The sequence below is a fragment of the Typopeltis vanoorti genome, chromosome 10 (assembly GCF_054136105.1).
Source record: "Typopeltis vanoorti isolate ZY-2024b chromosome 10, IOZ_Tvanoo_1.0, whole genome shotgun sequence".
Classification (NCBI taxonomy): domain Eukaryota; kingdom Metazoa; phylum Arthropoda; class Arachnida; order Uropygi; family Thelyphonidae; genus Typopeltis; species Typopeltis vanoorti.
In genome coordinates this window covers 88,312,539-88,328,370 of record NC_143558.1, presented here as the reverse complement: position 1 = coordinate 88,328,370, position 15,832 = coordinate 88,312,539, and the positions used below count along the sequence as shown (strand labels likewise).

The following is a 15,832-nucleotide window of genomic DNA, read 5'->3' as shown; positions in this document are numbered from 1 at the left end:
ACGGGAATAAATTAGCAGATTTACTTATGTTTCGACAAGCTGATCGATATGAGGTATTAAAGAAAAAACCGTTAATTAACAGTAAAATTTTTGAGTATATGTCCCTTCTTCATTTGTATATTTTTATATATAAGTTTTTTAAATCTGGAAATGGAAATGCAGAATGAAGCTTGAAAATTAATTTCTAAGTTGTGAACATTATTTAATTATTTATGTATTATTATTTCGAACGTTTTTATCCAGAATGCTTGCTCGCCGATGTAAGTGCCACCGAATGCAGCTAGAAATTTTTTACAGATTGCGATGTCGTTAGTATTTAGGACCGTATTTACGGGTACCATTAATTTTTGTTGAACCTAAGCAAGTATTACCTGAAACTTCAGCTTGCAGGAAAGGTTTTGATACTGCTAAAATCCATTTGTGAAACCCGAAACAAATGCATTTCGAAGTTAAATGCAACAGTACATTTTTAATGACGATCACCGAAGTGTAGTGTTGTGATATTTGCATTCTGGGTATGTGGCCTACTTTTGGATAGTCGTTCGTATTTTTATTTCTGTGCTGTTGTTAATTCTTAATAATAATAAAATGCCACAGTAAGTTACTACTCGTTGCATTTAGTTAGTATCAGATAAAAACAACGTTAGTGGTATGATAGCATGTATGTCATACCACTAACGCTGTTTTCATCTTCAATCCTGTTCATCTAAATAACAACTTATGCTACAACCCCCCCCCCCCCCCCCCAGATAGTCATTCAGCTGTAATCACATACTGGCGTTCACGTGATGCAGCAAGCACGCACTCTCCCAATAATGCAACAGATGAAAGAACAGCTTCAAATACAACTACAACGTTTTCATGCTAATTGCGTATAAAGACTGTATGTTGTTCATAGTCTTTTAATCCTCAATGTTTAGTGTTTTTTCTTTTATAACACCTGAAGAAGGCTGTTACAGGCCGAAACTAGTAGTGTGTTTATATTAAAACCGTTTTACTTAAATCTCGGTTCTAGTCATTCAATTTTTTCATAAAACTATGTATGTTAACCGAGTCAATGATCATTCTGTCATATATATATATATATATTCAACAAAATATAATTATTTTGAATATAATTATTTTGAGATAAAAACAACGTTAGTGGTATGATAGCAGGTATGACATACATGCATATATATGCATGTATGTCATACCACTAACGCTGTTTTCAGCTGTTTTCTGATTACTCAAATTTTGAAGACTCGAAAGGGGGGGGATTTTCCCCCATGATATATATATATATATATATATATATATATATATTCAAAATACAAAATAATTTTGTATAAACTGGGATTTAATCCTATTTCCCAAGTAAGCAAACAGATACTACTTGCAGGTGCAAACTTGACTTTCTTGTCTGTTTGCGTACTTGGGAAATGGGATTAAAATCAAGTTTATATAAAATTACTTGGTATCTTGAATACATAATATACCCAAATTAAAAAACTTTCTACATATATATATGTATGACGATTCATTGACTCAGGTGAAATACATATTGTAAAATAGAGTTGAATGACTTAAACTGAGAGTTAAGTAAAAATAAAAAAAGGGGGTTTAATAATAAAACATGACTAGTTTCGGCTTATAACAGCCTTCATCAGGTGACATTATAAAAGAAAAGAAAAAACACTAAACACAAGGTTAAAAAAAACTATGAACAACATAGAGAGGCGCTATACATAATTAGTATGAAAACGTTGTAGTTGTATTTAAAGCTGTTCTTTCATTTGTTGCATTGTTGGGAGAGTGCGTGCTTGCAGCATCATGTGGATGCTTTTACATGATTACAGCTGAAAGACTGTGTTAGGTGTTAAAGCAAAGGAAGAGATAGCCTTGGCTTCAAAAAAAAGTTTGGAAATGTTATGTGGATGACATTTTCCTCATTTGGAGCCATGGACGTGATTCACCAATGGATTTCCTGCAACATCTCAATAGTCGACATCCAAGTATAAAGTTCACAGCAGAGCTTGAAAACCTGATAGTTCCCTGCCTTTTCTAGATGTAAAACTGACCTGCTCTTCTGGTAAACTTAAAATTTCGATGTATAGAAAGCCTACACATACCAACAGATATCTTCATAGTCAGTCCCATCACTTCCCTCCCCAAATACTTGGAATAATTTCTACCTTGGGACATAGAGCTCGCTCTCTTCTTGATGACCCAAATGAACTTCAAAAAGAAATCAACCATCTCAAAACTACTTTCTTACTTAATGGATATTCTGAAAGAATTATTGAAAAATTCCTTCTTAATTCTCCTAGTTATCACACAGAAGAAATCAATACATTTAAAGGCAATAAATCTATTCCTTACATAAGTTCAGTTTCACAAAAATTAGCCAAGGTTCTAAGAAAATACAATATCAGAACTTTGTTCACTCTACTTCCAAAAATCCGCTCCTTAATAAGCCACCCAAAACCTTGTCATCATCATCTTAAATATCCTGGTGTGTACAAAATACGGTGTGATTGTGATATTTTATTTTGGCCAGACGGACAAATCTGTTGAATTAAGTAGGGAGGAACACATAAGGGACATTGCTTAGAAGAGATAGTGAGCCATGCCTTATCAAGCCATATCCTTTTTTCGGCTGATCCTAATGATGAAAACCCAAGTCATATAGTCCTCTAGGACAGATCTACTAACATCTTTCATTGCCATGATGAATTGGAGAGAAAAATCGTAGAATCTAGGGAAATCATCCTCACTCCTGAACATCTAAATAATAACTTGAGCTACAACCTCCCAGATAGTCATTCAGCTGTAATCATGTACTGGCATTCACGTGATGCTGCAAGCATGTACTCTCCGACAATGCAACAGATGAAAGAACAGCTTTAAATACAACTACAAAGTTTTCATGCTAATTAAGTATAGAGACTCTCTATGTTGTTCATAGTTTTTTTTTAACTTTCAGTGTTTAGTGTTTTTTCTTTTCTATTATAATGTTACCTGATGAAGGCTGTTATAAGCCAAAACTAGTCTTGTTTTACTATTAAACCCCCTTTTTTTAATCTAACTCTCGGTTTAAGACATTCAAGTCTATTTTACAATATATATATATATATATATATATATATATATACACACACACACACATATACTGGGGGGATCCCCCGATGCATCCCCCCCCCAAGTTCCGGATGGGTAGGCCAGGTCTCCTTGAATTCTGATGACTCAAATTTTGAAGACTCGAAGGGGGGGGGGATTTTCCCCCCTGGGGCCTACAGCGCCCAATCCACCCAAGTTCCGGACTGGTAGGCCGGTTCTTGAATTCTGATGACTCGAATTTTGAAGACTCGAAAGGGGGTATACTCCCCCTGGTGCATATCCCCCTCCCCCAAGTTCTGGACTGGTAGGCCGGTTCTCTTTGAATTCAGATGACTCGACACTCAGGATAGCCCTGAGTTTCAAAACGTTTCAAATAACTTGACAAAAAACATGACACAAAAACGTTACAAAAAAAGCTTATCATTTTATATTATAGAGTAGATATATACAGGGGTGTCCCAAAATTCACCAAGAAGTAATTTTGATAGAAAACACAGGTTTTTAATTAAAAATTGTAATTTCTTATTGATTCATAAAGTATACAGTATAGGGTTATGCATGGAATAGCATATCGGATAAATGGCCTCCATGGCTTTGCTGGCACATACGCACTCTTTCGTTGAAATTTTCCATGACCGTTTTGCATAAATGTGGCTGAATTTCTTTGATAGAGCACTCAATTTCCTCCTTCAAGACATGTGTGGTTGTGGGCTTGTTGGCATAAACCTTAGACTTTAAAAAACCCCATAGAAAAAAGTCCAACGGCGTTAAGTCACATGATCTGGGCGGCCAATTCTGATCAACAAAACAGGAAATTACACGACCAGGAAATGACTCGTGCAGTAATTGAATTGTTTCTCGGGCTGCATGGCATGTGGCACCGTCCTGTTGAAACCACATGTCATCCACACCCATATCTTGCAATTTAGGCACAAAAAACTGGATTATCATGTCGCGATAGCGAGCACCATTAACTGTTATTGCCTTACTAGCTGCATTTTCGAAGAAGAATGGACTGATGATGCCTCCAGCCCAAAATCCGCACCAAACAGTGACACGTTGTGGATGCATTTGTTTCTCAACAATCGCTCATGGATTTTCTGAACCCCAAATGCGACAATTTTGTCGATTAACGAAGCCATCAAGATGAAAATGAGCCTCATCGCTGAAGATGATTTTTTTCGAAAAATAAGCATCCACTTGTTGTTCCATAATCCATTCAACAAACTCTCTTCGCTCTGTGTGGTCAGTAGGCTTCGGTTCTTGAGTCAATTGAACTTTGTAAGCATAAAGATGCAAATCTTTCATGAGAATACGCTGTAGAGAGCTTCTCGAAATGCCCAATTCAAGACCACGGTGCCGAATTGATGTTCCTGGACTCTCACGAACTGCTTCGATGTTTTCTGTTGAACGACTTGTTGAAGGACAGCCAGAATGTATAAGATCACTAATTGATCCAGTTTCCTTGAATTTTTTAATTAATCTTTTCACAGTTGATGAAGTTAAATCACTATTCCGACCATATTTTGTACGAAAATTGCGAACTGTAGCTGCCAAACCTTCATTATTTTTAAAATATTGCTCAACAATGAAAATGTGTTGTTCTTTCGTGTAGCGCTCCATTTTTAATAACCCTGAACTGTCAGCTATCACGCTGTCTTTTTTTTCTCGTTGGCAACACTTTACCACACAAATGGTGCTAAATTTAAATCTTGCGTGAATTTTGGGACACCCTATACATACATACATATATATATATATATATATATATATATATATATACACACACACACATACACACACATACATACATATATACCAGTGGTGTCGAATGATCATTTCGGTTGGGTGGGCTGTCATGTTTTCCAGGAAGTGGGGGGGGAGCTTGGAGACAAATAATTACATCAATAAAAAACGTCTTTTAGCTTTTTTTATGTTATTATTTGTCGATGTAAACTATAAATACATAATTTTCATTTTGCATCAATTTTAATGATCTTTAATTCTTGGGGAAAAAAAGGTATTCAGAATTAATAGTTTTTAGCACAATTTCATATATTCAAAAATTGACCGGCATATTTTATTAAAAATCAACTAATTAATCCTAAATTAAATTATTTCAGTTTAAAAGCAAAAAAATCATAAAACTATCAAGTAAAATAATATTAAATTACATACACTTACCTTTTAAAAATGTATTTTTTTTGTTTAAATTTGTTTTACTAAATTTACAATTCACGCTTCACTCTGTAACTTACTAGACAGGGTAAACTAACTGGTCACTGTTCGCAAATCAGAAAAAGATGAACCAAAAACAGGAACAAGTATTTTTTTTACTGCAGTAAAACGTGTTCTATGGCAACCCTGCAACAGGCCAACCCATAATAAAATTTTAAGATAGACTAAGCGTTCTCAGGGTCGAGGGTGTGAGATTGCATATCTCAATCAATTTTGTGATTTTAATTTCTGGAATTTTTTAATCGATCCTGGGGGGGAGAGTTCCCTGTCCCCCCCCTGCAGACACCCATCACTGTAGGATTGCATTTTATCGATGTCAAAGTTTTGAGAGGGCATAGCACATCAGCACTCATCTTAATTGGTCCAATGCAATTAATTGCAGGATAACTTTGAATACTTCTGCGTAGACTGGGGGAACAATCTGTTTTATGATTGATTAGAAAACGACAGTGAAGGAGAATGCTATATTTCGTTGGTATATTTGAAATACTCAAAGATGCAAATATGTGAACCATCATTTATAAGACATGTAAGAATAGGAAAGAATAAGTGTGAGTAGAAACACTTTCATTAATGGTAAGCGAATAATTGATAATTAGCATTTGTGATATGTTTGTCCTGTAGTTGCTGGGTAGAGCAAATAGCATGATCCTATAAATTCTAAACATGAATAAGTGAATTTATGATAGCATAATTAAAAAAAAAAAAAAAAAAAAACTTATGAGAGAGAGAGAAAGCATTGCAGGAATAATTTGGTCCCAAGGGGGTAGAAAGAGGGGAAAATAGTTCCACTGCATAAAGGTGGTTCCAAGACTGCTGTTGCAAATTACCGACCGATTAGCATATCAGGAATCGTTGTCAAGGTCTTAGAGAAATTAGTCAAGGAAAGAATACAGGATTGGATAGATGAAAATGGGATATTGTATGGGGGATAACATGGTTTTGTGAAGGGTAGATCATGCCATGGTAACTTGCTCACGTTTTATAACACAGTGACGGCTAACTGGATAAGGGTAATGGGTTTACAGTGATTCCACTGGACCTTGCCAAGGCCTTTGACAGGATACCACATGGAACCCTAATCAGTAAACTGGAGCAGATGGGGATGGATATAGGGTTATTGAGATGGATAGGAGGGTGGTTGATGGAGAGATACCAGAGAGTGGTTTATTCAGGAGTGGAGTCTAAAAGACGGCTTGTGACTAGTGGTGTGCCGCAGGGCTATGTTCTTGGACCACCGCTTTTCAATTTGTTCATCAATGATATAGGTAAGGATCTGAGAGGAAGTGTTCACTTGTTTGCTGATGATGCAAAGTTGGGAAGAGCAATTGTGAGTGCACGGGATGTCAAAATTTTACAGGATGATTTGGATAGTTTGGAGGACTGGGCTAGGAAAAATGGATGTCAATTTAATGTGGCAAAGTGTAAGGCACTTTGGGGTAAAAAGAATAGCAGCAGTATCACATTGGAACCGTACTCCAGGAGATTGATGAGGCAGGGATTTGGGAGTGTTGGTGGATAGGGAATTGAAGTTTAGGGGGCACATTGCAAAAGTGGCTAAATCAGCTCATCAAATCACTTGGCTTCTGAAAAATACTTTAACATGCAGAGACAAACAAGTTGTTGTTCCTCTGTATCGAGCCTTGATAAGACCCCATCTGGACTACTGTGCCCAGTTATGGGCACCAGGGTTCCTTCGTGATGGGGAGGAAGTAGAGAGGATCCAGAGACAAGTGACCAAGATGATAGCAGGTCTGTGGAATGAACCTTATGAGAATAGGTTGAAGATTTGTGGGTTACAGAAATTGGTTGATAGGCAGAAGAGGGGGTCATATGATTGAGACATCCAAATTACTGAAGGGTTTCTATAAGATTAATCCAGAAGATATTTTTGAAAATAGGACTGGTGCTGGGAGGACTAGGGGCCATGCATGGAAGTTGGGCAAGAATGTGGTTGAGAAGGGTGTTAGAGCTAGGTTTTTTACTTGGAGAGTGGTGAATGAGGGGAATAAGCTGCTAGAGTCTGTTATGGGTGCTACGACCGTGAATGAGTTCAAGGCAAGGTATGATAGATACTGTGTGAATGTCGAATAGTTGTTCTTGACATGATGTTAGGGCCTCCCTCGAGTCGACTCCTTAGAGTTGCCCGGAATAATAATAACAATAATAAATATGGTTTGATGGAGCAGCAAATCATCTTGTAAAATTTGTTGCACATGTTATGTGCATTTCTCTGGTTTGTATATATTTCGCTCTGTTTTCCAAGAATTTTATTTTGTTTACTGAGCCTCAGTATACATAACATCCGATCGTTATCGGAATTATCCATACTTTCAGGAATCTCAAATTCATTAGGGTTTTTTTTTTTTTTTAGTATCAGAGGTTTTAATGTGTTATCAGTCTCACATATGCTGGTATTTTGTTGTAGATCAACAACATCTTATAATACACAGAATATTCATTTTTGTTGATGAATAGATATTTTTTACTGTCTGTTTCTGAAGACTAGAATAAAAATGTCTCTATACCTTTAAAAAACTTTGCAACCTCAACCGATGCTATACTGCACAAGCAAAAGAAAAAAACAATTAACAATTTTCTCCTAACATCCACTTTCAAATTTTCAGTTCCAGAAACATGTGTAACAGCTGTTTGTAATAAAGCGATTGGATATAGTAATCCCTCAACTCATGACAACATTCAATTGGATTGCTTGACACAATAACCAGTCACAGCCACTAGGTGCTGAGTGAGCTCAAAATTTAAGCTCACTTAGTCACTCCTTCTCAGCGGTTTAAAAATAATACAACACTAAGAATTTGACACACCCTCTTTACGTCTTTTCGAATGGCTCAAAGGTGTATGCATTTTGAAAGCACACCTGGGCTATTAATGTGAATGTGACACAATGTTTACGCAGCAAAAAAGTGCCTTCTTCATGAAGTACTGATACTTTATTATCCTCGTGAAGAGGACAATGAAGCATTAGTACAGTATATTATGTTCAATTTTAGGAATTGCGGGCGAAATCTGCAAACAATTGGGTGAGTCTTTAACGGGAATAAATGCAAAAATATAATATCAGTGATACTGATATTTCGTGGATGCACCGCACACCTAGCACACCTGGAATATTCACCCCTGATATATACATACGTATATGTACCGGGTGATCCAAAAGTAACAGAAAAATAAAAATTCAATAATTTGAAAAGTATAGATAGTAGCACGATGCAGTTTTCACAGAAATGCACAGAAAGACATGGGTTTTTTTTTAATAACGAAAAATTTTATTGCCAGAATAGTTACGTTTGTCATTGACAGGTGGCTCTGTAGTGGTCCCGGAGCTGCTGGCCATCGCTATTTAAACCATGAGTACGTAAATTTGAGATGTAATGAATACTGAAGTTAAACTTTCAGTATTTATATATATGTGTGTGTGTGTGTGTTTATTACCGAATTTAAACGTTCTGCCAAGGTGAGGCATATTATCATTACGAGTTAAGCTGATTTTATCAGAACTCCGAATGTGCAAGTGCAGCTTTGCACACCTATCGTTCGATGCGGCGTATTAGAAGTGGAAAGGGACCGATGTCTTGTTCCTCACTGATAGCTATGATGAAAAGGTTTGACGACACTGGCAGTTTGGAAGCGCATGCAAGAAGCGGGAGACTGGAAAAAACTATTGCAGTTGTACACGAGACCGACACACAATCGGCAGCTTCCACACATGGGGAATGCAGTGCGTGTGAAATTTCAAGATGAACTGGCATTTCCTACGGCAATCACTCAGAATCATCCTCAAGAGGTATCCTTACAACATCCAACATGTACAGGAACTGAACCAATCGAATTCGAGAGACGTCATGAATTTGCAAATTGGGCTTTTCAACAGATGGAAAACAGTGCGCACTGGCTGTCAAACGTCCTATGGATTGACAATGCACACTTTTCGCTTAATGAAAGTGTAAATGCACATAACTGCTGCATCTGGGTGAGAGAGAACCCACACGGGATTGTGGAAACCCCTTTGCATTAGCCAAAGGTGACAGCTTAGTGCGGGTTCACTGCATCATTCATTATAGGCCCCTTTTTCTTTGAGGAATTGCACAGCGGTACATTTCGAACTGTTTCTGTCACAGGCGAGCGTTATGCAGCGCCTTTAATAGACAGCATCATTCTCTCCTTGCAAGAGAGGCAAGCGCTCCATAGTGTAATATTCATGCAGGATGGAGCACCTCCACACATCACGGGTCCTGTCCAGCACCTGCTGCGATCGACATTTAGCGATGACCGTGTCCTCAGTTGCTCTTTCCCGCATGAATGGCTACCAAGATCTCCAGACCTCACACCTTGTGAGTTTTGGTTATGGGGGCTACTTGAAGTCACAGGTGTACAGAGGGCGGCCGACGTCATTGGCCATGTTGAAAGAAGCTATTCGCCATCATGTGACAGGAATTACAGCCGAAACCCTCTTCGATGATGTGCAGAGTGTCGTGCCACGTCTGACGGTCATTCTCATGAATGACAGCTGTCACATTGAACATTTGTAATCCTAGCTGCGTTGTGAACTGTGCTGCACCACTGTACAAACTACTGACAACTGAAGCGCCACCTGTCAGCGGCCAATGTAACTATTCTGGCAATAAAATTTTTCGTTATTAAAAAAATCCTATGTCTTTCTGTGCATCGTTCTACTGTCTATACTTTTCGAATTATTGAATTTTTACTTTTGGATCACCTGGTATATACATACATACATACATACATACATATACAGGGTGTTCGGGATAAATTTGACAGTTTCGTAAGGAAAAAGAAAATCTTCTTTATATCTATTAAATTTAATGAATTGACAAAAAAACATTACAGGCAGAGTTAATTACAATACTATCAACAAGATTTACTCAAAATAACCACCATTAGCATCGATCACAGCTTCAATTCTGCTTCGGAACCTCGAACAAGCTGATGCTACAGTCTCCCTGGGAAGGGCCGCAAAAACTGTTTTAATTTTATCCATTAACTGGGCTTTTGTATTACTGGAAGTGCGATTGGTGTCTTTTTCAACTGCGCCCCATACAAAATAATCCATGGGGTTAAGGTCTGGGGAGTTTGGAGGCCAAACATTTGGACTGGTGAAGTTGTAGAAATTTTCAGACAACCATTTTTGACTTTTTCCAGAGGTGTGGCAAGGGGCCGAATCCTGCTGCCATACATACGGCCTACCATTGGCTACCCTTGTTATCCAGGGCTTGACTACAGTTAGCAACTCCACGAACAAAGCCCGAATTCCAATGCCAGGGTTCTTCAACACCTGTTCCTGCAGATTTGCGAGGAATTCTGCTGTACGAACGCAATCAGATCGTCTGCTAGGGATCTTTCTTCTTGCTACATCCTCGTAGTCACCATTGCAAGTCTCTAGTTCATGCCTGATTGTTTTTACTGTATTCAGGGAGCATTGGGCAGCAGTCGTAATATCCTTATTTTGATGGCGGGCACGAATCATCATGATACAAGTTATTCTCTTCCATGATTCAGGTGGGTTCCAGCTATCCATCCTTTCTGACATCTTGTATATGAATGAAGAAGGGTCCAAACTTTTAAATGAAGAGAAGTGTGTGTTAATACATGTAACTTACGGAAAAATATAATTAATTATAAACATGTCAAATTTATCCCAAACACCCTGTATATGTATATATACATACATGGAGTAAAATATAAATATATAAATAAATGGATTAAAAAACCAGGTTTATATTTTAAATATAAACCTGGTTTTTTACTCCATTTCCCAAGTAAGCAAACAGACAAGTCAGTCAAGTTTGTGCCTGCAAGTGTTGCAAGTCTAGCTGACCCTGCACGTAGTGCAAGTCAACTCGTGGTAAAGGGAGTATAAGCTCTGATCACTATTCTTAATATTTACCCTTAATGCAAAAATATTAAGGGTAAATATTAAGAATAGTGATCAAATGTATGATGCTATGTATTAAAGGCAAGGGCCACTACCCAGACTGGTTTCGACCTTTATTGAGGTCTCGTCAGTGGGAGCTAGGCTAAGAAATATTAAGTTTTAAGTAATACAGAGCTTATAAATATTTTACCAAAACAAGTTACCATAAGGTGCTTTGACCTTATTAAATAAAAATCTCAGGATGAGAGATAGATGTAGAAAGTTTTTTACCTTGGGTAAACTTTCTTGTTTACCCAAGGTAAAAAGCTTGGTATCTTTAACATATATATAATACCCAAGGTAAAAAACTTTCTACATATACACACACATATATATATGTATATATATACATACATACATATCTAATCTATACTATAAAATGATAAGCTGAAATTGGAAACGGATGTGACGTCAGCTTTTAAACAATGAAAACTTAAATCCTGCAAATCAAACAATGAAAATAACAGTACATCAGTATTCGTTACTGAAATTAGCATAACCGGATTGCCAGCCTAGAACTCGGAGGGGGGAGCCCTTTTGAGTCATCAGAATTAAAGAACACCGGCCTACCATTAGGAACTTGGGGGGGGGGACACCGTGGGTGCTGAGGGGGGAGCGGAGCCCCCTTTTGAAGACTGGACACTCAGGGGGCTACCCTGATGTCGAGTCATCAGAATTCAAGGAGAACCGGACTACCAGGCAGGAACTCGGGGGGGGGGGGTGCTGTAGGTGCCGAGGGGAAATTTGAAGACAACACTCAGGGTTGCCCGAGTGTCCAGTCTTCAAAAGTTTCCTGGTTCCTGCATTTCTGGGAGAAAAAACCAGAAATGCAGGAACCAGGAGCCAAACACCTTTGGTCTGCATCCTTTGATAGCTAACCTTACTTTTTAAAGTCAGTGAGATCAACTTACTACCTCTCCTGACACAATCACAGTGATACTATCAACACACATGCCAAGAAGTGAAAAATGGTGACTATTGAAAGCTAACCATGCCTTACAGAAACAAAAACAGCCAGAAATAAGAAAAAAACAATTTACTAAAATAAAGAGCCAAAAGGCTTCAGTTCGCAATGCAAAATTATATAAATAAATCAAGTGGATATTAAAATCAGCATTTCAAAGCCGAATGCAGAAACTATGATGAAAGTTTCGTACGAAATTTGACCAGAGAGCTTATGGGAATACGCTTGCCGGCATTTACGAGTTGCCCTAGCGCTGACCATATAGAAGGCACAATTGCTTGCCCAAGCATCCATATATTCGCCTTTTATTGGTCCATTTCATACGGTTTCACTGGCCTGACAGCTGTTTTGAACTGGTTGGTTCTCCTCATCGACCAGGCAGAAACCTTAAGAGAGCAAAAAGCTCTCTTTCAGTACGAAGGAACTTGAAATGTTGGAGGGATGTATTTTTCCTAAGCAAACTCTTGGTCGGTGCATAAAATATTTACTAAAATAAAGAGCCAAAAGGCTCTTTATTTTATTTGAGCCAGTTCGAAACAGCTGTCAGGCCAGTGAAACCTTATCAAATGGGCCAATAGCGCCTTCGTAGCGCAATTGGAAAAACAACGGTACGCTGCACCCTTCGATTAGAAAAGGCCTAAGTTCGATTCTCGTCATGACGGGAGGAATCTTTATATATGGACTTTTTCAATCGAAGGCGAGTTAGCCGATCTCATTCGGAGGTAGTAGGGTTTTTTCTCCCAGAAACTCGGGTTTTTCATCCCTCAAACATACAAATTGGCCCTTCAGAACACACACAATTTACAGACAAAAAAATACTAGCTGTGGTGGTAGTGGTTGTGTACAGTAGATGGCGTTGATGTAGGTGATTGGTAGTAGTGGTTCTGTATAGTAGTGGAGACTGAGAGTTGTACAGTAGGTGTCCTCCCGCAATGAGTCTTCGGACTCCTTGGAGGTGTCACGAATAATAATAATAATAAAAGCAAATATATGGACATTTGGGCAAGCAATCTTGTCTTCTATATGGTCTTCACTAGGCAATTCATAAATGCCGGTGAGCATATTCCCGTAAGCTCTGGTCAAATTTCGTACGAAACTTTCATAGTTTCTACATTTGGCTTTGAAATACAGGTAACCCTTGTATAACGCGGATGTTAGGTTCCATAGAAATGCCGTGCTATATAAATTGCGTTATGTGAGACTCAGATCACATAGAAAAAGTAGGGTTATGTTTTGAAATCGTTTTTTTTTTTTTAATTATATAAACAACAATGACTTATCCAACAAAAAATATTTTTATTTAATTCAGGTAATTCATGTAAGTTAAGAAAACATATAAACTATGAAACAAATACTGTACATAATATAAAATTTTAAAAATTACAAATTATATGTAAACTTCTTTTCTAAATCACTTAGGGAATTGAAACAACGTAGATCCGAATATAAATTAAATAATACTTGAATAGATATTTCCGATATTTCGGCAATGTCACATTGCCATTTTCTAAAGGAACTTACAAAAAGGCAGGTGCACACAGGCACTAACAATACAGTAACTGAGAATGAAGATATGAAGCTATCATTCTCCTAGAAGTCCTGATGGTGCCCTCTGGCGGGCTAAGTAGGCGTTCTTGGCCGTTGGGCTGAAGGTCTGCTGATGTATGCCTCCCAAATTTGGGGCAGTCGCATACAACCAAATTTGTTGAGGTTTGGAGAGTTTCTTAGGGCAGAGGCTGATTCCATAAATAATCTTTCGAATTTATATTTGCACTGGTGTATTATTGTCTGCAACTGCCTCCCTTTCCTAGACACACTAGTCACCCGCCAGCCTGATGGAACTTTGGATTTCTCAGTTTACAGAAAACCCACCCATACAGGCAGATACATCCACCAACAATCCCACCACCCCGCCTCACAACAATATGGAGTGGTAAAAACACTATACAACAGGGCTAAACTAATCTGTTCTAACGACATAGCCCTTAACACTGAACTAAATCACATCCTCAACACTTTCTCAGCCAATGGCTACCCCCCCAAAAAAATCCAAAAAATATTAAAACCTACAAACCACAGCCCCCTCCTCCCCCCTCCACAAAAAAGATTACTCTAAATCCATCACCATTCCCTACATCCGAGGCACCTCAGAAAAAATTACCAAAATTCTAAAAAAACATGACCTCACCTCCTGTTACAGGCCTTACAGAAAATTGGCATCCCTTATCCGCTCTACCAAAGACCAACCACTTCCCCTAGACCTACCTGGTGTATTCCAGGTCCCTTGCGGTTGTAAACTGTCGTACTTTGGCCAAGCAGGCAGGACAGCGAATATCAGAATTTCTGAACACAAGGACTACATCCAGTTTTACAAGTATAGCCATTCTGGTCTTGCAGACCATGCTCTGGATACTCGCCACAGAATACGGTGGAAGAAAGCAACAATAATACACCGGTGCAAATATAAATTCGAAAGATTATTTATGGAATCAGCCTCTGCCCTAAGAAACTCTCCAAACCTCAACAAATTTGGTTGCATGGGACTGCCCCAAATTTGGGAGGCATACATCAGCAGACCTTCAACCCAACGGCCAAGAACGCCTGCTTAGCCCGCCAGAGGGCACCATCAGGACTTCTAGGAGAACGATAGCTTCATATCTTCATTCTCAGTTACTGTATTGTTAGTGCCTGTGTGCACCTGCCTTTTTGTAAGTTCCTTTAGAAAATGGCAATGTGACATTGCTGAAATATCGGAAATATCTATTAAAGTATTATTTAATTTATATTCGGATCTACGTTGTTTCAATTCCCTAAGTGATTTAGAAACATGTAAACTTCATTACACATAATGCATAAATGTTTTAGGCAAAATAAAATAAAGTGCATATTTTGTCATCACTGTCTTTAGACTAACATTTCGTAGATGTTCATTATTTACGAGTGGTGGGATGTCGTCATCACTTGAAATCTCTGGGACATCATTTGTATAATTCTCATTGCATACTTTGGTTGGTTTAGTTATCAAGAAGTCAGTAATAAGACCTTGCTTATTACTGACTGAGTGATCATTATCTGTAAAATAACTTCCTAATGTTCTTGCCAAGTCCAATCCTTCTGCTAATTTCTTTAAACTGAATTCTTTAACAGATTCATCACAATCAGAATCTTTGGGAACTTTTCCTGTCATTTGGTTCAGTGTCATCTACTAATTTTACCAGTTCCTCTTCATTTGAGTCTGTTTCCCCATCAATTAATTCATTAATTTTATTTTCAACAATATCACAAACTGGTAATTAGTTTACGGAATTAACAACGCATATAAAGTATATTAATTAAAGGTGACTTTATTGAATAACTACTATATTTCGGCAACGTCACATTGCCATCTTCAGGAACATAAAGATATGGTATGTGCACTCAGGAACTAACACAAAGCAAATGAGGAAGAAAGCAAGAAACTAATATTGTTCCTAAAGTCCTAATGGTGCCCTCTTGCGGGCTAATTTGGTAGTCTTGGCAGTTGGGCTGAAGTTCTCATAATGAAAGTCTCCCAAATTTGGGGCAGTTTCATGCAC

At 38.0% G+C, this 15,832-nt stretch overlaps 1 protein-coding gene across 2 annotated transcripts in view; it reads left to right on the top strand.

Moving 5' to 3' along the window:
• Window positions 1-288: 288 nt before the first annotated feature.
• Window positions 289-15,832, top strand: part of LOC150102571 (constitutive coactivator of peroxisome proliferator-activated receptor gamma-like) — a 156,631-nt gene continuing 141,087 nt past the window's right edge. For both annotated transcript variants that reach the window (XM_090398876.1, XM_090398875.1), the window contains exon 1: window positions 289-515. The gene's annotated coding sequence lies outside the window, so the exon portion shown is untranslated. The remainder of the gene's footprint in view (window positions 516-15,832) is intronic.